Source organism: Dendrobates tinctorius, unplaced genomic scaffold, assembly GCF_039654945.1.
Source record: "Dendrobates tinctorius isolate UK_male_01 unplaced genomic scaffold, ASM3965494v1 ptg000044l, whole genome shotgun sequence".
Taxonomy (NCBI): domain Eukaryota; kingdom Metazoa; phylum Chordata; class Amphibia; order Anura; family Dendrobatidae; genus Dendrobates; species Dendrobates tinctorius.
The window spans coordinates 14,059,533-14,083,934 of record NW_027361712.1 but is presented as its reverse complement, the minus strand read 5'-3'; the positions used below and the strand labels follow the sequence as shown (position 1 = coordinate 14,083,934).

General features: G+C 48.3%; 1 long non-coding RNA gene across 1 annotated transcript; it reads left to right on the top strand.

The window, feature by feature from the left end:
- Positions 1 to 3,576: 3,576 nt before the first annotated feature.
- On the top strand, positions 3,577 to 10,305 carry LOC141089068 (uncharacterized). The gene is made up of 3 exons (XR_012232165.1): positions 3,577 to 3,698; positions 4,070 to 4,143; positions 9,963 to 10,305. It is a non-coding gene; the product is annotated as an uncharacterized lncRNA (long non-coding RNA).
- Positions 10,306 to 24,402: the final 14,097 nt, after the last annotated feature.

Below are 24,402 nucleotides of genomic sequence, written 5' to 3'. Positions count from 1 at the left end.
ATGACTAAGTAGTACTGTACATCCAAATATGGGGTACTTCTATATTCAGTAGAAATTGTGTGACACATTTTGATGCCATTTTTACCCATTTCACAGTGTGAAAATGTAAAATCTGGGGCTAAAACAAAATTTTGGTGGTAAAAATGTAATTATTTTTTTATTCGCTGCCCAATGGTATAAAATTCTTTGACCCACCTAGATGAATTCATTGAGAGGTGCAGTTAAAAAATGGGGTCTCTTATGGAGGCTTCTGCTGTTCTGGCATCTTAGGAGCTCTGCCCATGTCACATGGCACCCTCACACCATTCCAACAAAATCTGAACTGCAATATGGCGCAACTTACCTTCTGAGCTTTGCACTGTGAATCAAAAGTAGTTTTCAATCACATATGGGGTATCTGCATACTCAGGAGAAATTGCACAACAAATTTTGGGGTCCATTTTCTCCTTTTTATGGAAATAAAAAAAAATTGCAGCTAAAACAACATTTTTGTTTGAAAAATAAATTTTTTCATTTTTAGGCTACTTTCACACTTGCGTTTTTTTGCTGCGCGTTTTTTGCGCACACAAACGCATGAAAAAAAGCATCATGCGTTTGTGTGGGTTTTGGTGCATTTTTTTTTTAAAAAAGCATGCTTTTTTTGCGCATACGTATGCGCACCCATAGACTTTAATAGGTGTTTTGCTGTAAAAAAAAAACGCATTGCGTGCACATGCGTTTTTTGGGGGCAAGTCGGACGCACAAAAAATGCAACAGGATGCATTTTGTGCGCCCGAGCGCACACTGCAAAAAAACGCATGCGCATACAAACGTGTACGTACGCATATGTATGCGCAGATAAGCGCACCCATGTTAAAGTATAGGGGAAAAAACGCATGCTTTTTTTGCGCTAAAAAGCAGCTCAAAAAATGCAAGTGTGAAACCAGCCTTACAGATCAACTTCGTAAAATTCTGTGACGCATCTGTGAGTTGAAGTTGCTCACCACACATCTAGATAAATTCCTTCAGGGGTCTAGTTTTCAAAATGGAGTCACTTGTGGGAGGTTTCTACCATTTAGGCACATCAAGGGCTCTACAAATGAGACATGACACCTGCAAACCATTCCATCAAAGTCTGCATTTTAAAACCTCACTCCTTTCTTTCTGAGCCCTGTTGTGCGGCCAAACAGTAGTTTTCCCCCACATATGGGGTATTTGCATACTCAGGATAAATTGCTTAACAAATTTTGGGGTCCATTTTCTCCAGATATACTTGTGAAAATAAAAAAAAAATTTGAACTAAAGCAACATTTTTGTGGGAAAAAATGTGATTTTTTTTTTTTTTAAATTTTCATGGTTCTATGTTATAAACTTCTGTGAAGCACCTGGGGGGATCAATATGCTCCTTGTCACACAGCCAAACCAGATCTCACACTTTGCACTGATGAGGGGCAGTACCCCGAAACACAGTGTCTGCAAATTGAGATTCTGATTTTGGCTTTTATCCTAAGTCATGTAACAAGGCTCGTTAAAGGGTCGACATTGACTTTTAGGATTGCTACTTCCAATAGGTGGCACTAGAGTTCTAGTCCTCTTCCTCTCTGAAGAGACAATTTGCATATTTCCCAGAGTAGCATTGCTGGTTTAAGTCTCCTCATCTCGACATGCTTAGCATGTCATTCTCTCGCTGTCCATGACAGTGCGGGTCACAGGAAACTCCCCGATGACATCACTGACTCACAGATTTACTTTAAAAGATTATGTAACTACTATTGCGCTGTAGCCTTGTAGCGCTGGGGTCCTGGGTTCAAATCCCACCAAAGACAACATCTGCAAGGAGTTTGTATGTTCTCCCCATGTTTGCGTGGGTTTCATCCGGGTTCTCTGCTTTCCTCCCACACTCTAATGACATAATGATAGGGAATGTAGATTGTGAGCCCCAATGGGGACAGTGATGATTGATAATATATGTAAAGTGCTGTGGCACTATATAAGCGAGTAAAATAAATGATACACATGCTAGTGATTAATAGAAAAGAGTGTTGCATAAACACTACATGCAACACGATGTAACTACAGTATAATATAAGCATCATAGCAGTGTTATGAAAAGGAGCAGTGTTAATTTACCATACGACCCCTTGTGTGCCTTCTTGAATAGCCTAGATTATTATTATGCATTTATATAGCGCCATTTATTCCATGGCGCTTTACATGTGAAAAGAGGAAATATAGACAAGTGTAATATATACAAGAGTAATATACAAGTGTAAGATCCTCTCCAGTCTTCAGCTGGAATCATACTTGCCATATTTGAGCCACAGCCAAAAGTGAATTTAAGGCCTCTTTCACACATCAGTATTTTTGATCAGTATTTCATCAGTATTTGTATGCCAAAACCAGGAATGTCTCCAAAATAAGGAACAGGAGTCAGTCGTTCAATTATATTTTTTTCTCGGTAACTTCCATTCCTGGCTTTGGCATACAAACACTGATGTAAAATACTGACCAAATACTGACGTGTGAATGAGCCTTAACAGGCAGTTTAATGGTGCATTTAGACCATCTGACCCCTGGCGAAAATGTTTAATAGCCTGCTTAGACAGGCCAGCTATGAGCCCAAACAAATTAAAACTAAAATTTTGAACGCCTGTCTTAATGAAAGAAGAGCTGGAGTGCGATCTGCCAAATTCATTACAATGTGTGGGCATCTTTAATTTGGCATGTCTTTCCACTGCCGTGCTGACCCACCAGAAATTTATGCCAGTTAGGGGTGGAATTTTTCACCACTTTTTTGGCATTAATTCTGAAGAACTTGTTGGGTGGGCTTAATAACACCCCTTACTGTTCCAGCTCCACCCACTTCGGCGGTGCTGGTGCGGATTGGACATTTTGCATAACTTTGAGATACACAAAAATGACATTTTGAAGAGTTTTACTCCACAGAAGTTGTTGATTAATCTGCAAAATATCTAAGTGTATGATTCCAGTCTCGAGAGTGTTTGATAAAGACAATATCTTTTCATGTGCCATTGACCCCTTTCAAAACCTCCTATACAAGCCAGAGTGGAGAGCTAAGGCCGGTTTCACATTTGCGCTTTATAGCGCTGCGACGGCCGCCGCTAAGCCCTGCCCCCTGCCGGCTCCCTGCCCGCCCCATCCGGTCATCGCCGCCTACTAGCGCACATGGGCGCTTGCGATCTGCGCACCCTATCTTTAGCATAGGGTGCGCAGATCATGTGCTGGACGTGCGCTAGCAGAATTTTGCTGTGCGCTGCGCACTTTTGAAGGTGCGCCGTGCGCGCCGAAATGCAACATGCTGCGTTCGGCGCACACGGGTGCACCTTCAAAAGTGCGCAGCACACGGCAAAATCCTGCTAGCGCACGTCCAGCACACGATCTGCGCACCCTATGCTAAAGATAGGGTGCGCAGATCGCAAGCGCCCATGTGCGCTAGTAGGTGGTGATGACCGGATGGGGCGGGCAGGGAGCCGGCAGCGCTATAAAGCGCAAATGTGAAACCGGCCTAAGAACAGCTGATCTTGATGTCTGGGATTTTATGCAGCTGAACCTGTGTCGATCACTTGGCTGCTCTCAATAAAGGCCGTGTTCACACCTTGCTGAAAATTTGCACTGAGGATATGGTCACAAATTCACTACAGAATCTGCATGTGTTTCTTGCAGATTTGGCTTCGAAATTCACCGTACTCCAAAGCAAAGTAAGGAATAGGATGAAATCCACAATAAAAATCCACATAAGGCTGAATGCAGATAGACTTTTTTGCCCTGCGGATTTTTCCTCGCAGAATTGAAGAAATCCGCAGGTCAAATGACCTGCATTTTTCCTGCAGATTTCTTCCATTTTTCCTGCGGTTTTCCAGCGGTTTTTGTGCGGTTTTCCACTGCGGATTCCCCCCTGCGGATTTGGAGACAGGGGAGGTGGAAAACCGCACAAAAGAAGTAACATGCTTCTGATTTTGGACCGCAGGAAAACCGCACGGAAAAATCTGCAGCGTCTGCACAGCGTTTTTTTTTTTTTTTCATTTATTTTAATGCTACTGTAATGCTACTTCTCTTCTTCTTCACACAGGTATTTAATTCCATCATCCATGTGTGCTGTCTGCCAAGTGTGAACTGCATCATATGTTGCAAGATATTTTCATGGTATTTAATTCCATCACTCCTGTGGTGGATCTCTCTTTTTTTTTTTTTCTCTCTCTTTTTGGTTCTGCTTTGAAGTGTTGAAAGGTTTTTTTTTTCCCTTTCTCTGTTTGATGGCCTTGTCCAGCGTTAGTTATTTACCCTGCATAGTAATGCCTGCTCTGGCCTTGTGCTAATTGGTTAATTACTGATTGTGGCCTTTTTGGTGGCTGCAGCTAGCAGACATTTCATTCATATATATTTAGCTCTGGCTGGGATAGCACGCGTGCAACAGGATCAAGTGTTTTACAGTTAGACAATGCAGTTGGGCAGGAGACAGGTAAGGTGCATAAGTTTTTCATGCACGCATGCTTCTTGGTCAGTCGTACTACATATGCATTGATCATATCAACCTGCTGCTTCTTTGTCTTCACTTCTGCTTTCTAACAACTCGCCTGCCCTTACACATTCTGTGCACTCTCTGCATATCCACCCCTCCCTTTTCCCCTCTCCCATGTATAACTCTGAGGCTCTATTGACATTTCTTACCCACACCAAACCATCCTAAACCTCCATGCAGCACTCAAAACGTTCATACAAATCATCCCATCACCTGCTTTTTCTGTTTTTTCTCCTTTTACTAGTTGCAGGTGACATCTCCCTCCACCAGCTGCATATAGAAACCCTGCTAATCTTATTAACATTCAGTGCATGCATTCTCCTATCACTTTCCAATGTGCTCTCTGGAATGCACGGTCTGTGTGTAACAAACTGACTTACATTCACGATCTTTTTCTTTCTAATTCCCTTAACCTTCTGGCTAGTACAGAAACCTGGATCCAGCATTCAGACACCACCGCTGCTGCCGCTCTCTCGTTTGTTGGGCTGAAATTTTCACATACCACCAGACCTGAGAACAGACAGGGTGGAGGTGTTGGTTTGCTCCTTTCATCACAATGTGCTTTCCAGGTCATCCCCCCTGTTCCCTCACTTACATTTCCTTCCTTTGAAGTCCACGCCATCAGACTCTTTAAGCCCTTCTCTTTACGAGTGGCGGTTGTTTATCGCCCTCCAGGCTCCTCCCGCCAGTTTCTAGACCACTTCGCCACCTGGCTTACTCACTTTCTATCCTGTGACATCCCCACCCTCATCATGGGAGACTTTAACATCCCTATCAATGATCCGCTCTCCCAATCTGCCTCTCATCTTCTTTCTCTAACTTCTTCATTCGGCCTCTCACAGTTTACTAATTCTCCTACACATGAGGACGGGAATACTCTGGACCTGGTTTTCTCCCGTCCCGGCTCACTGCACGACTTTACTAACTCCCCGCTCCCGCTCTCGGACCACAACCTTCTTTCCTTCTCAGTCAAGAATTGTCTCCTCACCCGAGACATCCCCACCTACCACACTTATCGGAATACACGTACCATTAATACCCAACAGCTTATGGACAATCTTCACACATCTTTAGCCCCCATCTCCACCCTCTCCTGTCCAGACATAGCATTGTCACACTTCAATAATACACTGAAGAATGCCCTAGATGAAGCAGCACCTTCTATACGCAGAAAGACCCGACACAGACAACGGCAGCCCTGGCACACAACGCAAACACGCTTTCTTCAGCGCTGCTCAAGGTGTGCAGAGCGGCAGTGGAGAAAATCTCTCTTAGTAGAAGACTTTACCCACTATAAGTTCATGCTCAAAACCTATAACTCTGCCCTTCATCTGGCCAAACAATCCTACTTCACCACCCTCATCACCTCACTATCCAACAACCCAAGACGACTTTTTGAAACCTTAAACTCCCTCCTGAAACCTAAAGTACAGGCCCCCATCACCAACCTCAGCGGTGAGGATCTGGCCACTTATTTCCTAGAAAAAATCAACCACATCCATCAGGATATCTCAGCCCAATCTCCTCAGTGCCTGGGTCCCCTTCCCTGCCGCACCTCAAGCTCACTAGACATCTTTGAGCCAGTTTCAGAAGAAGAAGTTTCCAAGCTCCTCGCTTCTGCTCGGCCTACAACCTGCAACAGTGACCCCATTCATTCATAGCTCCTGCAGTCTCTCTCACCAGTGGTCACCACTCACCTGACTAAAATATTTAACCTCTCTCTTTCTTCAGGTATATTTCCCTCCTCATTTAAACATGCCATCATAACCCCTTTACTTAAAAAGCCATCCCTGGACCAGAACTGCACTGCTAACTACAGACCTGTCTCTAACCTTTCCTTCATCTCGAAACTCCTGCAACGCTTGGTCCACTCCCGTCTAATCCGCTATCTCTCGGATAACTCTTCTCGACCCCTTACAATCTGGTTTCCGCTCTTTACACTCTACTGAAACTGCCCTCACTAAAGTCTCTAATGATCTAATAACAGCTAAATCGAAAGGTCATTGCTCCCTGCTGATTCTCCTGGATCTCTCTGCAGCATTCGACACTGTGGATCACCAGCTCCTCCTCATTATGCTCCGCTCTATAGGCCTCAAGGACACAGCCCTCTCCTGGTTCTCCTGCTACCTCTCTGACCGCTCCTTCACTGTATCTTTTCCCGGCTCCTCTTCCTCTCCTCGTCCCCTTACTATCGGGGTCCCGCAGGGCTCAGTCCTAGGCCCCCTCCTCTTCTCTTTATACACTGCCCCTATTGGACAAACAATCAGCAGATTTGGGTTCCAGTATCATCTCTATGCTGATGACACCCAATTATACACTTCTTCCCCTGACATCACCCCTACCCTAATTCAAAATACCAAGGATTGTCTGTCTGCTGTCTCTAGCATCATGTCCTCCCTCTATCTGAAACTAAATCTCTCCAAAACTGAACTTCTTGTGTTTCTCCCCTCTACTAACCTCACTCTACTTAACATTGAAATAACCCTGGAGGGTTCAACCATAACTCCCAAGCAGCATGCCCGCTGTCTTGGGGTCATATTCGACACTGAACTCTCCTTTACTCCCTACATCCGATCACTCAGTCGCTCTTGTCACCTGCATCTTAAAAACATCTCCAGAATCCGACCTTTTCTCACCTTTGAAACTGCCAAGACTCTTACTGTCGCTCTTATTCATTCTCGTCTGGACTACTGCAACTCTCTTCTGATCGGTCTCCCTCTTACCAAACTTTCTCCTCTCCAATCCATCCTGAATGCGGCAGCCAGGGTCATATTTCTGTCCAGCCGCTTCACCGATGCCTCCATCTTGTGCCAGTCATTACACTGGCTACCTATTCGCTACAGGGTCCAGTATAAACTCATCTCTCACCCACAAAGCTCTCCACTGTTTTGCACCGCCTTATATCTCCTCTCTCATCTCTGTCTATCGCCCTACACGTGCCCTCCGTTCTACAAATGACCTAAGACTAACATCCCCGGTAATCCGAACCTCGCACCTCCGTCTCCAAGACTTCTCTCGTGCTGCTCCAGCTCTCTGGAATGCACTTCCCCAGACGATCAGACTGATACCTAGCCCTGACCTATTCAAGCGCGCTTTGAAAACCCATCTCTTCAAACAAGCCTACCACATCAACTACTCAGCAAACTAACTTTGCCCTGTTCCCTCGTTCCAAATATTATTCTGAATCTGCATCCTACTATTCATCTGTCTCCACAACCTCCATGCACACGATAACTGCACTTGATACTTGTCTATTGCACTTAAACACACGGGCTGATGACCGGATCATGCAGCTTTATATGAAAATCCCTATTTATTATAATTGCCAGATCTGAATTAACAAGCATTTCTCACCTACTGTGTCCCCCCATTTCCGTGTAGATTGTAATCTTGCGAGCAGGGACCTCACTCCTAATGTCACTGTTTGAATTGTCTTAACTTGTATTGAATTTATTGTCTGTACATGTCCCCGTTTAATTGTAAAGTGCTGCGGAATATGTTGGCGCTATATAAATAAAAATATTATTATAATAATTATTACTGTACATCACAATGCGGATATGCAGCGTTTCTGCGTGGAAAAATCCGCTGCGGAACCGCTGCAAATCTGCATCGTGTGCACACAGCCTAAGGCCGGGGTCACACTGGCGAGGAATACGGCCGAGTGAGAGGCGCTAAAAGCACGCATTAGACACGGACAAACGATTCTCTATGGGGTCCATCGCACCAGGCGTATATTTCTCATCTGTATTCTACGGTCCGTGCCAATCGCAGCATGCTGCGATTGAAAGCGTACTACGGCCATAGTACGCCAATGCAAGTCTATGGGTGCGCAAAAAATACGGATTACACACGGACCACACATGTGACTTGCGAGAAATACGCACCCGGTGTCTTTTAGCAAAGCCGGCAATTCAGTGCGCTATACAGTAAACTCACACTGACAGGTTTAATAAAGAAACAAAAGAATAGATACATACACATAGAATATATATATATATGTATTCTATGTGTCTATATCTAATCTTTGGTTTCTGTTAGAAACCCTGTCATAGGGCTCCATTATACGTCCATTTTGCAAGCCTGCGAGAAAATCTCGCTATACGGATGCCATACGGATGTTGACATGCGCAAAATACGCGATCACACCTTGATTACGGATGACATACAGAGCACTGTTTAGGGGCCATTCATCCGTATTACGCATGTAAAATACTGACCGTATTTTGCGTCGGTTAGTGTGACCCCGGCCTAAGAATGAGAATGGAGAATGCTGCAGACTTAAAATCCACAACATGCTTTGATTTTTGTCCCACATGTGGATGGAATTTTGAAAACCCCATAGGGTTTGGGAAGAAGATCAGGAATTGGCAGTGCTGTGGATGCAGTGCATGTTCGCTGCTTCCAAAGCGCTGCAGGCTATTGAATGCAAGTGAATGCGCATGTGTTCACTGAACCGTGTGGATTCACCGCATGTCCGTCTCCATGGGTGAGCCGCAGGCGTCTTTTATTCTTCTATTGTGCTATAAATTGCTGCAGATTTGCTGAGCGAATCCACACTACAAATCCTTAAACGTATGTGAAGCTGGCCTTAGGCAAATTCACACATTTTTTTTTTACTTAACCTTATAGTTTTAAAAAAGTGTCAGGATTTTTAAATGTGTGTTTTTTTTTGGTTTTTTTTTCCCCGCTTATTAGGAAAGTATTTTTTTAAGCTGTTTTTAGCATTACGAGTCATGTGATTTAATGATTCCTGATAGAATCACAAAAAAAGTGAAGCATAAAAAAATTAAGCTCACAAATAGACATGATTTAAAAAAAAAAAAAAAAAAAAAACCCAAAACATTAGCGAAGGTCTTTTGGAGAAAACTGCCACAATGCAAGTGAAAATGCAACAGTATGCTGCGGTATTGAAAGAAAAAAAAAAAAAGCAAGCACAAAAAATGCAATTACAGTAAAGTGGCAAACCTAGTCCACACCTAAAGCGTATGTGCACACGTAAGCGTTTTTTTGCGTTTTTTTAAAAAAAAAACGCTTAAAAGAAGCATCCCATTCATTTTAATGAATTCCGCACTTTTTGTGCATATTGATGCATTTTTTCAGTGAAAAAAACGCATTGCGGTAAAAAACGCAGCATGCTCATTAATTTCACGGAAAATTCCGCATTTCTAGCTATTTTCTATGAGACTGGGGACGCTCCGGAAAAAAACGCGCGTTTTCAGGGAAGGAGTCCGGTTTTCAGTCAGGAATTTTCTGCATATGTGTGCACATACCCTAAAGACGTTGTTCAATACCTAAAATGCCCTTCATCAATATCTATTTATGATCCATAACAACTTCTGTAACTTGGTTTATTTGAAGATTTCCTACTTTTCTCTCTGTACAGCTAATCCATGTATGTTCTTTTTTTTTTTTTTTAACTTCCTGTTACTTTTCGTTTTAGGGGAACAGGGATGTCATCGGGGCACAAAGCTGCATGCACTTACCACAGCTTCTCTGGTGACATCCGGAATCAATAGCACTGATGGAAGCTGTGGGATAGGCGACCGCAACGCTGGCACACTTCTATCACTGATGGCTCGTAGCTTATTTCTGTGAAACCGGATGCCATTACGGGATGAAGATAGAAGCGGTGTGAGTGACACCAGTGCTGCCTTCCTATGATGACTCTGTTCAAGGCTGGGATAGAAACTTTGGGGTCAGCACTGCTGTCCCTTCCTTCACACTGCTGCTAGCACTGCCCCCTGATCGTGTAAAGTTTCATTAAAAACAAGCTGTGGGATGGAGGTGACAGAATAAGTGTTCTGTATGTCATCAGAGGGTGGTGATAAATGAAGCTTTGGTAAGTTTCTGTAGCGCTGCATCACCCTCTAGCTATTCAGGGTCTACAGGGCCAAGAAAAAACACTGGGGGGTGGAGGTGGGAGAACCCTTTTAACCTCTTGTGTGTTTACTCTCCCAGCAAGGATAAGAAAGATGACATACATTGGTGCTGTTGTAATAACCTGCAGGCACGGAGGATGTCGCCACGGATCCGAGACAGACCAAGAGTTAAAGTTTTATTTACAGGGATTTTTCTCTCCACACAGGGAGGAGCAGTAGAGGGATGAGACAGAGTAAAACAGTAAAGCAGAACAATGGAGCTGAAGAAAGCAGTTAAACGGTTATGCAGCGTTAAAACGGTTAAACTCGGATAATTATAACTTATCAGTCCGGGGAAAGCTTGATTGTAGGGTCTACTTCTCCCACGTTGGCATCGGCAAGAGCGGAGCGTGCAGTCTCTACAGTCTCTGCTCAAATTGAAGCTGGGACCTCTAGGGGTTAAAGCTGGGAGCTGATGAGGAATCTGGGTCTCTCTGCTCTGAGTCTGTGTAAGGCCGGGTCACACTAGAGAGGAATACGGACAAGTGTGAGGCGTTAAAAGCACGCATCCACACGGACAAATGATTCTCTATGGGGCAGCTCCCAACAGCCGTATATTTCTCGTCCGTATTCTACGATCCGTGCCAATTGCAGCATGCTGCGATTGTCAGCGTACTACGCCCGTAGTACGCCAATGAAAGTCTATGGGTGCACTAAAAATATGCATTACACACGGACCACACATGTGACTTGCGAGAAATACGCACCCGGTGTCTTTTACAAAATCCGGCAATTCAGTGCACTATACAGTAAACTCACACTGACAGGTTTAATAAAGAAAGGAAAGAATAGATATATACACATAGAATACATATATGTGTATATATATATACATATACAGTACATGTCATTGAGACACACACATATATATTTATATATATATATATATATATATATTTCACAGTGTTCTTCATAGCAGAATAGCCGCTAATTCAATTGCCGGCTTCTGTCAAATCATTCCCCAACCCGACATGAAATGACACATGGTTTACATACAGTAAACCATTTCATTTCATGTTTTTTTTTTTATATGTCCCTGACTAATAATTAGATGAGGGCTTGTGTGCAAAATTTGGGAGGAGTAGGTGTTATTTTAAGGAGTTAATTCGTTGTAAAAAATGCGTGGGCTCCCGCTGTGATTCATCAACCAGAGAGGTTAAGCAGGTGAGTGAGGGCAGATTTAAATAGCCATGAGAGGGACCACTGTTTTTTCCCCCCCCGGCTAAAAAAATCTGCCCCCAGACACTCCAGAAATGGCGCATCTATAAGATGCGCCAATTCTGGCACTTATCCTCTCTATTCCCATTGCCCTGTAGCAGTGGTGAATGGGTTAATATAACAAAGGGTTAATGTCACCATTCGATTGTAAGGTGACATTAGGCCGATTAATAATGGAGAGGTGTCAATAAGACATTATTAACCCTATACTAAGAAAGGGTTAAAAACCACACAGAGACATTACTTAAAAAGTCATTTAATGAAATAAATACCCCAAGTTTTGGACCAATTTTTATTAGTCTGGTAATCCCAAAAAAACCATGACCTGCAACAAAAATAACATAAAAAATCACCAATATCCTTACCTCTCCGCTGTTCAGTCATGTCCCACGCTGCAATCCATCAGAAGGGGTTAAATAGTTTACAATGAGGACCGGTGCTAATGCGACCAGCCCCACTGTAAACTACTACTAAATTAATTGATTCAGCTCTGCGCAGCCTCAATGGTCATTAGTTCATTCACAGATCAACCGGGGACTCCTGCTGACGTCACTGAAGCTGCGGGGAGTCCCCCGGCTGATCTGTGAATAAACTAATGACTGTGGGAAAAAAGTCAGAAACTTTCCCATGGTAATTAGATCATCTACAGGCAGCCATTGAGGCTGCGCAGAGCTGAATCAATTCATTTAGTAGTAGTTACGGAGGATGCAGTGACGAGACTCGAGATGATCTGGTGTTTATAGTAATAACTTTTATAGGTAACTATCCGCAGGGGTAGTCTAAGCAACCGAACAAATAACAGGAATTGTCCTCGCAGGGACTCAATACAAGCCAACATGGAAATCTAAGAACACGACTAAGTCCGGCAGAGCCGGTCACTATAGGGCTGCGGTATGGCCGACTACGGGTCCTTAACTATACAGTGTCACTTAACCGGCTCGACGTCCCTCAGCGTAGCAGCCGCTGGGCCCAGCCGCTGAAGATCTTTCGTAGTTTTCGAGCGTTCGAACGCTCCGGTGAAGCAGGGGCACAACAGGCCCAAGAGGAGTCGTTGGACAGGTGGGCCGCAGCCCACGGATAGGGGCAAGCAGCGGCGATGCGGCGGCTGGCAGGCCACCTGCGCAGTCAGCGACTGCAATGGAGGACCTGCGGCGAGCAACAGCGGGCTGGAGCGGGACAGTGGTGGCCGCCGACGGCACAGAACTAGGGTAGAAGCGCGGTGGCTGCGGGCGGCGGGAGACAGGCCGCAGCCTCGGGCTGAAGTGAGGCGGCAACGGCCGCTGGTGTCTGTGGGCAGGCCGCAGCCGCGGGCAGGAGCGAGGCGGCAACGGCCGCGAGTGACCGCGGGCAGGCCGCAGCCGCGGGCTGGAGGACGGCGGCGGCCGCTGGTCGACGTGGGACAGCGGTTCTCGGACGGTCGTCTCGGCGCCGTCCCACTGATGTCCAGGGGGAGTATCTCTCCTGTCTCTGGCCTCCTCCCTGGCTCTGGTAAGTCGCTCTGGCTCTCAGTCGCTCCCACAATCTCCTGCTCCTTCTGTCTCGTTCTGCTGACTCACTGTGACTCGCGTTCCCTGCCCCTTTTATATTGGCTTCTCCCCCAACCCACCTGTCAGTCTCCACGGTCTGTCCCTGAACTTTGTCGCCCGGAAACAGTTGCCCCCGGAACCCAGGTGACGGTCCCCTTGGTTCTGACCCGGACCCTCGACACTCCCACACTCCCCCACCCTGTATGCTCGCCAGTCCTCGGGCGAGGTCTTTAGTAGACGCGAGTTAGTCTTTGGAGACGACAGTTCTTGTCGCCATACGAACTGGTCCTGTTCGTAACATTCAGGGGGTTTGTCAGCTGTTGACCGCTCGGAGCATCTAAGTTTGACCATGATGGAGCTTTCTGGGGTGGTGGATGGTGGTAGGTTGGTCGATTCTGGCGGGCTAACTGGGTCTGCTGCAATGTCATTACTTGGAGGGCCCACGGATGTGGCTGGGAAGTCCTCTTCGTCATCCAGGTCCCAGACCGTTGACGGGGGGTTGGGGACCTGAGGGATCAGCTCGGGTCGCATGGGATCAGTGGACGCACAGGGGCGCAACATATTTAGGTGCACAGTACGAGTGAGAGGTGCACCATCTCTTTCTGATTGTATTTCATACACAGGCCCATCGGGGCTTATCCGGTGCAACACTCTGTACGGGTTCTCCTCCCACCATGGTTCTAACTTGTTTTGGGGGCGTTGATCTAGTACGAGTACCCGATCCCCAGTCTGTATGTCAATTGGGGGCAGTGCTCCCCCCCGGGTGTTCTAGATCCTGGAGCTTTGTATGGACGATTCGGTGGAGGGTCTGAAGCCGGTGCCGGTGATTTCGGACCCACAAGGATACTCCAGTCCAGGGTAGACGTTCCTCCGGGTTTAAGTCCACTTCCATGATTCCTCTGCCTTCCCGTCCAAACAGCAATGAGTAGGGGGTGTAATCAGTCACCCGGTGCACCTGGTAATTATATACCCACACCAGCTCAGGGACGTATTCAGGCCAGCGGGCCTTTCGGTCACTCTCCAGGGTATGCAGCATTTGGATTAATGTCCGATTGAATCGTTCGCAGGCTCTGTTTCCCTGCGGGTGGTATGGTGTAGTCCGAGACTTATAGATACCGTAGAGATGATGTAGTTCTTCCATCACTCTTCCTAGGAAGCACGCTCCTTGGTCCGAATGTATTCGTTGCGGGCAGCCGTACACTTGGATAAAGTTTTTACAAATCGCATTGGTGGCCGACTCCGCTGTCTGGTCTCGGGTGGGGGGTGACCACGGCGAACTTGGTGAAATGATCCACCATAACGAGACAATGCTCATACCCCTGGTAGGCAGGACCTATGGTCAGATAGTCCACCGTGAGGAGCTCGAGGGGAGGGACAATTGTCTGCACCGGGGCTCGTTGCACGGGAGGTTTAGCGAGCTCGCACGGGCGGTAGGTTCGGCAAACTTCTTCCACAGCAGCGTGCAATCGTGGATGGTACACTATCTGCTGCAACCATTGCAAAGTCTTTTGAGCACCAAAGTGAGCCCCCTTTTCGTGAGCTTCCCGAGCCAGTTGTCTGAGATGGGTTCCGGGCACGATCACCTGCCATGCTGTCGCAGACGTTGTTCGTGACACGGCTCTCCGATATAAAAGTACCTTTTTGATGACTAGTTCCTCCCACTGGCGCAACATCAGCAACATATCCTGGGTCAAAGTCTGTCTCTGTGAGCCAGTGGGCAATTTGCCGGTGGCCACCCATTGGCGCAGGAGTCCAATTTCTCCATCTTTCTGCTGCTGCTGGATCCACTTGTCGCGCAGCTGTTCCAGCATTCCCCCTAAGGGTCCCAGCTGAGGCACTTCTTGCGCGGTGGCTGTAAGCGCGGCGGTGGTGAGGGCAAACAGCGTCTCTTCTCCTTCAAATTCATCGTCTCGTGCACGTTTTCAGCCCCTCTTTTGTAGATGATCTTGTAGTTGAACTTGGTCATCCGAGCCACCCACCGCTGCTCCAGGGCCCCCAGTTTGGCATTCTCCAAATGGGCTAGTGGGTTGTTGTCAGTACGCACCACCACCTCGGAGCCTGCCAGATACTCTGCGAACCGCTCCGTCATTGCCCACACTACCGCGAGGAGCTCGAGCTTAAAGGAGCTGTAATTGTCTGGGTTGCGTTCGGAGTCATGCAGCGACCGGCTACCATAGGCAATCACTTTCTCTCGGCCGTCCTGCACCTGTGACAACACAGCTCCTAGTCCCTGGAGGCTCCCGTCAGTATGCAGGATGAACAGTTGCGAGAAATCTGTATACGCCATTACCGGGGCTTCCGAGAGTGCAGCTTTGAGATCTTGAAGCGCATCCTCTTGCGATTGCTGCCACTGGACCTTCCGTCCATTCGCCCCGGTTGGAGTTCCCTTCAGCAGGTCCTGCAGGGCTCGGGCTTGGCGTGCAAAATTCTTCACGAACCGACGGTAGTAGCCGGCCAACCGCAGGAAGGCCCGCACGTCTTTCACCGTCTCGGGGGTAGGCCACCCCTGGATGGCAGCAACCTTTTTCAGGGTTGGTCTGACACCTTCCGCCGTGACGGTATGCCCCAGATATTCGATCTGGGTGCGGAACAGGTGGCATTTCTGGGGCTTTACCTTCAACCTTCTGCAGCCGGCCGAGCACCTGCCCCAACCGCCGCAGGTGGTCCTCGAACGTGGCGGAATAGATAATGATATCGTCCAGGTATATCAACGTGGCTTCAAAGTTGAAGTCTCCCAGACACCGCTCCATCAACCGCTGGAAGGTTCCTGCGGCGTTTGCCAGCCCGAATGGCATCCGTTTAAACTCGAACAGTCCCATGGGAAGGATAAATGCCATCTTGACTCTGTCTTCCTCCGACATCGGCACCTGCCAGTACCCACTGGCCAATTCTAGAGTTGAGTAGTACGTTGCATTCCCCAAGGCGGACAGAGCTTTTCTATGCGGGGCAGTGGATACGAGTCCTTGATGGTGCAGGCATTCAACTTTCGGTAATCCACACAAAAACGCAGAGTACCATCTTTTTTGCGAACCAGTACAATGGGCGCCGCCCAGGGGCTCTGGCTTTCTCGTATGACCCCCTTCCGAGGCATTTGAGCCAATAGGGTTTTCACTTCCTGGTATAGCTGCCGTGGAATTTGCCGATATCGCTCCCGGATGGGGGCCGCTCCTGCCATGGGGATCCCATGCGTGATGGCCGTGGTACATCCAATGTCATCCTCATGACTGGCGAAGACACTGTAATATTGTCCGAGAAGTGTCTCTCTACCTGGAGAAGTTGGGTGGGCACTAGGCTGGAAAGTTCGGCCCGCATTCTCTCCACGATGGCTCGACCTTTCTCCTGGGTCGAGGATACGGCAGTCTGTAGGGTCCGTACCGTCACTGCCCAAGGATCTTCGGGCTGCACCTTCAACTGGACCGCGGGGTCCGGCAGCATCTCCTCCAAAGGCCTTACTAGTTTGGCCATTTCAGCCCGGGGCTTCAAGGCGATATCTTGGTCTTCCAGGTTGACACAACGCACCAGGACGGTCCCCTCCCGCACCGTGGCCAGGGAGTGGGCTACCAGTATGCCAGGGTGCAGGCGCTCTGAGTAGCATGGTTCCACCTGCACCTCCACGCCCTCCAGTGGCATCAGGGCGCGGATCGCCAGGGCCACCACTGTCTGCCCTGGAGGAAGCACGAGTGGGGGAGCCACCGGAGCGATGACTTTGCCCAGCACCTCACCCTCCTGGCACTCCTGGAGCACTCACGCCTCCCGCACCAACCACTGGAATACCTGCCCTTGGGCCGTGCGAGAACCCCAGTGGCTCAGAGTCTCTTGTGTGGGATCATTGAGGTGTAGGTTGCCGAACTCTCGTAGTATGTTCATAACCAGAGTAACCGGATGTTTGCTGTTTGTGTCTCCCTGGGTCAGGACCACTCCCCGGCGGCCGAGTGATTTGCCGCTTATCGAAATCTGCTTCCAGGCTACTCCGACGACAGGAACTTGTAGCTGGTTGGCAGCTACCAACTTTATCACGGTCCCCCACTGAGGTCTCACTGCTTCGGGAAAATGTTGCTGAAAATAAGTCTCTGGCATGGTCGTTACTTGCGATCCCATATCTACTAGGCATCGGACGGCACGGCCTTCGATCTCTGCCCATACCACTGGGCACCGCGCGACCAGGTCTTCGTGACTTCCTCCACCCCGTGTGGTGGGCTCTGGCTCCGGGCGGCATCTCCACGGCTCAGGGTCATCTGCTCTTCTTGGCCAGCGGGGCCGGTTTCCCCTGGAACATGGGCACTATCGGGCGGAGTGTCCCAATTCTTCACAATCATAACAGGCGAGTGGTCGTGGGGACCGACTTGGGTGAGGGCCGTGATGGTTCATGCCTCCTTTACCCGGCCCTGGCCGACCCCTTGGGCCTCTTTCTTGGCTTCGGCCAGTTCACCTTTAATACTCTGTATCTCTTGCTTCACCTCTTTTACCCAGTGGGGTTCGCTTAGGGCGCCTACGGATGCTTCGATACTCCGAGCCATCCCCACGGGGACCGCCACCTCTTCCTCCTGTTCCCGAACCCGTGCCTCATTCCCTATTTCTGAAAAGGTCAGATGTGGGTCCGCTCGACCCGCTCACGCAAAGCCTGTCTTGTCAGGGTGTCTCGTAACCCGGTCACTAACAGGTCACGTAATGTTGCGTCCATGGTCCCCACGCCGACTCCATCCTTCCTTTCAATGGCTAAAAACAGTTCCTGCAAAACATTCATATACTGGGTCACTGTTTCCCCCTCTTTCTGCATGCATCCAAACATCTGGGTTCTCAGTTCCCCCACATCGGTCGGGTCACCATAGGTCTCTTCTAAGATCTGTAACACCCTGACGAAGGTGTTACGCTGCCCCCGGGGCCTCAACATTACGGTATCCCGGGCTTCCCCTTCCAACGCCATCAGGGCCACTTCTGCCTCTAGATCAGGGGTAAGCGGATGCATCCTAAATAACCCACGCATTCGCTCCGTCCAGTTCCACAGCATAGTATTGCTGCCGGAGAACCTGAGTAGATTGCTTAACATAGCCCCCAATATAATGCTGGGCTGGGGGCCCTCGTTGTCCGCGCTCGGAGACTGCATCCTGCCGACTACGCCAAAATGTGGTAAAGCAGGTACGGCGGATGCAATGACGAGACGCGAGACGGTCTGGTGTTTATAGTAATAACTTTTATAGGTAACTATCCGCAGGGGTAGCCTAAGCAACCGAACAAATAACAGGAATTGTCCTCGCAGGGACTCAATACAAGCCAACACGGAAATCTAAGAACACGACTAAGTTTGGCAGAGCCGGTCACTATAGGGCAGCGGTATGGCCGATTACGGGTCCTTAACTATACAGTGTCACTTAACCGGTTCGACGTCCCTCGGCGTCCCGGACGATGGTTCCTCGGCGTAGCAGCCGCTGGGCCCAGCCACTGAAGATCTTTCGTAGTCTTCGAGCATTCCAATGCTCCTGTGAAGCAGGGGCACAACAGGCCCAAGAGGAGTCCTTGGACAGGTGGGCCGCAGCCCCCGGATGGGGGCAATCAGCAGCAATGCGGGGTGGCAGCTGGCAGGCCACCTGCGCAACCAGCGACTGTCCGGGTCGGAACCAAGGGGACCGTCACCTGGGTTCCGGGGGCAACTGTTTCCGGGGGACAGAGTTCAGGGACGGACCATAGTCTGACAGGTGGGCTGGGGAAGGAGCCAATATAAAAGGGACGGGGAACGAGAGTCACAGTGAGTCAGCACAGTGAGTCAGCAAGGACCCGTGGCGAGCAACAGCCCGGCCCTTGCCGCGGGCTGGAGTGGGACAGTGGTGGCCGCCGACGGCACAGAACTAGCCGTGGCCACGGGTAGAAGCGGGGCGGCTGCGGGCGGTGGGAGACAGGCCGCAGCCTCGGGCTGAAGTGAGGCGGCAGCGGCCTCTGGTGTCCGCAGGCAGGCCACAGCCACGGGTAGGAGCGAGGCGGCAATGGCCACTGGTGTCCTCGGGCAGGCCACAGCCGCGGGAAGGAGCGAGGCGGCAATGGCCACGAGTGACTGCGGGCAGGCCGCAGCTGCGGGCTGGAGGACGGCGGCGGCCGCTGGTCGACGCGGGGCAGCGGTTCTCGGACGGTCCTCTCAGCGCTGTCCCACTGATGTCCAGAGGGAGTATCTCTCCTGTCTCTGGCCTCCTCCCTGGCTCTGGTAAGTCGCTCTGGCTCTCAGTCGCTACCATGATCTCCTGCTCCTTCTGTCTCGTTCTGCTGACTCACTGTGACTCTCGTTCCCCGTCCCTTTTATATTGGCTCCTCCCCCAGCCCACCTGTCAGTCTCTATGGTCCGTCCCTGAACTCTGTCCCCCGGAAACAGTTGCCCCCGGAACCCAGGTGACGGTCCCCTTGGTTCCGACCCGGACACTCGGCTGGGACCCTCTCTCCCACAGTTCCACACCATAAGCATATACAAACAAGGAGAAAAAAAGAGTGATCGAATCCAAGCTATATTTCGAAAATCATCTCAATCTTTATTATTACAAATGCAGACAATAGTTAAAAATAGCAAAATTGCAAATAACAAATGGACACCAAAAGTCAGGAAGGTAAAGCAAAAGGGGATAAAAATAGCCCAATACACCAATATCCTACGCCAGGCAAATGTCTACATTGCACCAATATCATGTATGGCCCACACCAGTTCCCAGATGAATTATAAATAAAGCCATAATAGGTTTGGGAGAGAAATCCCTCAGGATTGGCTGGTCAACATGGAATAAGGCAGTGTATGGCAATGGCGGCAAGCCATTCCATAAAGTGCATAAATTGCGCCATAAAGGCGCAAAAATTGTAAAAAGGGAAGGCTTATCAGGTGGTGCACAGGTACCCCAGACCGCTTTCTCAAGGAGATGGAACTGAAATCAACTGAAAGACCTTTTATGTCCATGGTAACAGTCACGTATTGTCATGTGACTTGTGTGAGCCAACCAGAGCAGCCGTGGTGGCGCATGCGCCTTGTCACGGCCAGGTCATGAGCCATGCAGACAGGTGTCCAGCAACAGAGCGCACGTGCGGGGAGGTAAACCTCCGCGCCTGTGTCCGAGGCTGTAAGGACACCGACTCCATGGGGGGGACATCTGGGGGACACAGATCGCATGCGCACAGCCGATGAATCAGATTGCCAATATACTAGAAAATCCCGGTGCATAAGATAGCAAAATTGCATATATAGACAAACATAAAGTAAACCCACATACAAAATGCAGATCAGGTGCAGAGCTAAAGCCATATGGTTCAGTGGAGAACAGCAGCATAATAAGAGACAAGTATTTGTACATATATATATCAAAAAGTCCCCAATATACCCACAACACAGTTATTATTATGGCGGTTTATTGTCATGGGTTACCGCCTTTAACTTTGTTACAAGTATTGTGCTTTTGTGTGTTGCTAATTCTGTTTTCTGTGTTTTTCAACCTTACCATGGATTTTCGTGAGCGCGACCGCACGTGGTGTGCGCAACTTAATGATGCCTTTCAGGAAGGCGGTGATGGGGGCAGTGGTGGATGCGGCAGAAATTTGCAGGAGACTATGGTGAAGTTCAGGGATTTGTTGAGAAAACGCACACGCGTTTGCTGGAACTATGAATTTCTGGATGGATATATCCAGGAAAATTTAATCCCCAGGGGGCTCCGTATCCAAGTATTCCCCTCATTCCTGATTCAAGATGACTATTTTAAAGACAAATGGGAGGATTTAGCCAATACTTGCTCTAGAGGTTTTTTTGATCTGTTAAAATCGTATGATTTAAAAACTTTGAATGCTCTTGAGAGTGAGATTGAAACTCTACAAGTGGAATTACAAAAAGATCTCACAGGTGATCTTTTAAAAAAGTTTAATGATGAGTTGGATGCTGACCTTCAAAAGTGGGTTCAGGACATTCAGACTCTTAAAACTAAAAACTTAAGAGAGATATACAAGACAAGACGACCGCTAGAGTTTACAGATGGCGCAATCCAGTCGAATGTTCCCGCCATCCGTATAGCAACATGTCTCGATCGAGATCAAGATCAACCTCGACCAAGTCTAACATCTCTACGGATGAGGATATTTCGTCACAACCTTCCCATTCTAGTGGGAACTCTACATTTGATCCGGTCTCCAGGCGTATTGTGACGCGCCAATCTGCGAAAAACAAAAGTGGCACGGGGGCGTACTAATTCTGAGGGTCCTACCGCTGGTCTTCAGGTGATTAATCTTTCCTCATATGGTCTCACCCAATCACATCTGAAAGTCTTGAGCAAGGGCCTGACCTTTTCCCCCACTAACTCCTTTGATTTTTTTGTAGCATTAAAGGACCTACACCTTTTTTCAAGGAGGCTACTGTTGCAAAAAGTTCATCATAAGCGAGAGGGAGGCACTTCGTGTTCTAGAGGACCTCCTCGAGGAACAAACACCACCCACGCGGGGTGTTTCCTCCGGCTACTATACCCAGATCTACGAGGTTCCCATCCCTGTAACTGAGTCCCGTCATTGATATCTTTACTAAGTTAGTTACAGAGGATTTTAGAAAAATATCCTCCCAGCGGAGATTTGATAATTTAACCAATAAACAGCGACGGCGATTTCAGAACTACAATCCATTCCAGGGGTATTTTTTAAACCTGCTGACAAGGGTAGGAACATCGTGGTCTGGCCTACATATATGTATGAATGCGAGGCGTATAGACAACTCAAAAATCCTCAAACCTATGAGAAGTTGTCATGCAATCCAACTTCCTCCTTCTCGCTCACACTCCAGCGTATTTTGGTACGTGCGCTGGATGAGAATATTATCACCAAGGTAGTTTTTGAGGGACTAATGGTCAGGCACCCAAGGACGCCCACCTTTTACCTCTTGCCGAAGGTCCACATGGACACCACGGACCCTCCGGGTCGTCCGATCGTGTCCGATATAGAGATTCCTTGTGACCCGGTATGTAAATTTTTAGATTACTATCTTAAACCTTTGGTTGAATTGCTACCTTCCTATGTTAAGGACTCGACGGACGTCCTTACACGGGTCGATGGCGTCCTTGTGGACACCCACACCGTCCTTGTCACTGCCGATGTTGAATCCCTGTACACCTGAATCGACCACGCCCTGGGTTTGGATGCAGTTCGTCTTTTTCTGGGGATGTCTGACTTGGACGGCTCCTTGAGCGATTTACTCCTCGAGCTGCTGCACTTTGTCCTTACTCATAATTTTTTTGTTTTTAAGGACCAATTCTACCTTCAGCGGTGCGGCACGGCCATGGGTGTGGCCTGTGCGCCTTCATACGCTAATCTCTTCCTCGGATCGTGGGAGAGATTCATTTTTGGCGACGGAGGCGCACCGGCCGCTTCCCAAGTGTTGTGCTGGCACCGCTACATTGATGATGTACTATTCTTCTGGGATGGGACGGTGCAGCAGCTCGAGGAATTCATGGCGTGGCTTAATGTGAATGATTTCAACATTAGGCTGACCTTTAAATATGACCTCAGGTCTATCAATTTTCTGGACGTCACTCTTGAGGTGGATCACGATCGCCGCATCCAGTCTGACGTATACAGAAATCCGACTTCGGTTAATTCCTTATTACACGCCGAATCTGCGCACAATTTTCCACCATCAAAGCCGTCCCGGTCGGACAGTTCCTAAGGATGAGGCGGATCTGCTCCACGGACGACAGATTTGAAAATCGTGCCCATGACCTGAGGACACGTTTTCAGGATCGCGGGTACAGTAACAGGTGTATAGGGAGGGGCTATGACAGGGCAAGGAGAACGGCACGTAGAGATCTACTGTATCCCCGTGCAGGTATTGGTGGCAGAGGTAACGGTGGAGGTACTTCTAGTGCTTTTGGCCCTATTCGGGTCATTTCGACCTATAATCATGAGTGGGACCATATGAGGGAGATTCTCACCAAACATTGGGCTGTTTTGGGCTCCGAACCTTAGTTAAGTTTGGCCATCAGAGATCGTACTATGATGACTTCTAGGAGGTCTAAAAATTTAAACGATCTCCTTGTTAGGAACCATTTTGTTCCAGCACCTACTAATCCTTTTGGCTCTAGGGACCCAATAACGGGATCTATCCCCTGCGGCCACTGTCTTGCCTGCTCGAATGTCTTGCGATGCTCTACGTTTCATAGCTCGGTTGGATCTAGAGAATTTCAGATCATCCAACGTATATCATGTGGGAGTACTAATGTTATTTACTATGCTACATGTGGATGCCCCATGATATACGTTGGTCTAACTTCAAGAGAACTACGTGTAAGGGTGTGTGAGCATGTGCTGGACATTCTAGCGGCCAAGACGGTGGCCGATTCTTCTACTTTAAAGACAATCCCTCGTCACTTCAAGATGGTACAAAAACGTTTATGGTGAGGGGAATTGACTGCATTCATCTGGGGATTAGAGCCGGTAACTACAAGAAAATTTTGGCCCACAGAGAGACTAAGTGGATTGTCACTTTAGACACAGTGACTCCGAAAGGTCTCAACGAGTCCCTGAGCTTTGCCTCCTTTTTATAGTTACTGTGCCCTTGCCACATCCACTATTGTATTTATTTACCCAGTTCTGTGGGCATTTTATTTGTTTTTAATTCTGTCTGTCTTTTTTCATTATTTCTAGTTATTATTTTCTTATTTTGCTGGCTGTTTTGTACGAACGGGACCTATGCTGCTGCTATTTGTTCCAGTTATACAGCTGCACCACAATTCGATCTCCATGAAGACTTTACCTCGATTTGAGATCTACTATTATCTCCCCTTTTTCCCCCTTCCTTTTTTTGATTGATGGATAATTCCTTTATAACTGTGTTGTGGGTATATTGGGGACTTTTTGATTATACTTGCCTCTTTGATTATGCTGCTGTTCTCCACTGGACCATATGGCTTTAGCTGTGCACCTGATCTGTATTTTATATGTGGGTTTATTTTATGTTTGTCTATATATACAATTTTACTATCTTATGCACCGGGATTTTCTAGTATATTGGCGATCTGATTCATCGGCTATGCGCATGCGATCTGTGTCCCCCAGATGTCCGCCCCATGGAGTCGGTGTCCTTACAGCCTCGGACGCAGGCACGGAGGTTTACCTCCCCGCGTGTGCGCTCTGATGCTGGACCCTTGTCTGCATGGCTCAGGACCTGGCGGTGACAGGCGCATGCGCCGCCACGGCCGCTATGATTGGCTCAAATAAGTCACAT